We start from the raw sequence: 1,356 nt of genomic DNA, 5'->3' as shown, positions 1-1,356 counted from the left end.
TCGAATGTGAGATCAAATGTGGGTCGGTTGTCATCAGTAATTTGATTGTTTAGTGCTATAGCCATTATGGACCTTACTGTGGGATTTTTTTTTCTGGATTTGTTCGAAGTTTAAGTGGGATATAGAATCGTGTCGAGGTGGTAGTGGTGTAAAACGTTGTTGTGGGGTAGCGACATCATTATTAAACATCATTAGACGTCTAACACTGTTTCTGCTGTCAGCATTTTCTATATTGAAAGTCAGTGGTCTGACAATACATCTATTCAGTGGTTCAGCTTGTCTTGGTGTTCGGGGATTTATACGCGGAAGTTCATTTAGGGGGATAGTTCTTCTAATTTCCTTCCGATGTTGTAAAATCCTCTGTCGCAATTGATCTCGAGTGCGTTTGAATTTTTCGTCAGCCATACTTTTTGAATTATTGAGTAAAATTGATTCTATGGATGATGTAAACAATAAAATTTTAGTTTAGCAATAGCCATTGATGGCAAGTCGATTATTGTGTAGTGTGTATATTTTCGCGAATTGAGATCATCATTGTTTTAATTGTTCTTTTGGTTTTCTTGTGGGGTTTATGGAGCTGTTAATTTTTGTTTTACTCCTAGGTCTTCAAAAAAATTTTTAAACTTTTTGCTGCAAAATTGGGATCCGTTGTCGGTTTATAACCTTCGGTTCACCGAACCTGGCTAGCATTCGTTCTCTAAATGCTTTTATTAAACTGTCCGTAGTTGCTTTTCGAAGCGGGATTAATTCAGTCCATTTGGAAAAGCTCTCGACGATTACTAATAACATCGTATTTCCATGTTTTGAACGAGGTAGGGGGCTAAAAAAGTCCATACATACAGTCGCCCAAGGCTCCTCTGGTGTTCGGGTTAACATTTCTCCTGACGTTTGTCGTTGACTTATTTTAAACTGTTGGCACGATTGACAGGAACGTACATAGCGGCTTACATCTCTAAACAGCCCTTGTCAATAGTATCGGTTGCAAATACAGCAGCTCATCATGATTCCCGCATAGAACTCTTTCTCTCTGATCTTTTTCAACACATAATTTCCACAAATAACAATCTTTATCATTGTGGTTTTTGGAGAAATTCCTATAGAGTTGGTTGTTGACGATTGAGAAATATGGATAATGTTCAGGATTTTCCATAACGTCCTTTATCATGCTTTCAACCAGGAATATTCAGGATATGTTTTTATCTTTTGGCTGCATATAACATGTGCTAGATATTTAAACTCCTTCTTGAAAAACTCGCACTTGTCAGGATTGATTTTCAATTTTGCTTGACGTAACCGATGGAAAACTTTTTTGAGGTGCGCTAAATGTTCATATACTTGTAATTATGTCATCTAAGT

Source organism: Lucilia cuprina, chromosome 5 (genome assembly GCF_022045245.1).
Source record: "Lucilia cuprina isolate Lc7/37 chromosome 5, ASM2204524v1, whole genome shotgun sequence".
In the NCBI taxonomy this organism is placed as follows: domain Eukaryota; kingdom Metazoa; phylum Arthropoda; class Insecta; order Diptera; family Calliphoridae; genus Lucilia; species Lucilia cuprina.
This window is presented reverse-complemented; position numbering follows the sequence as displayed.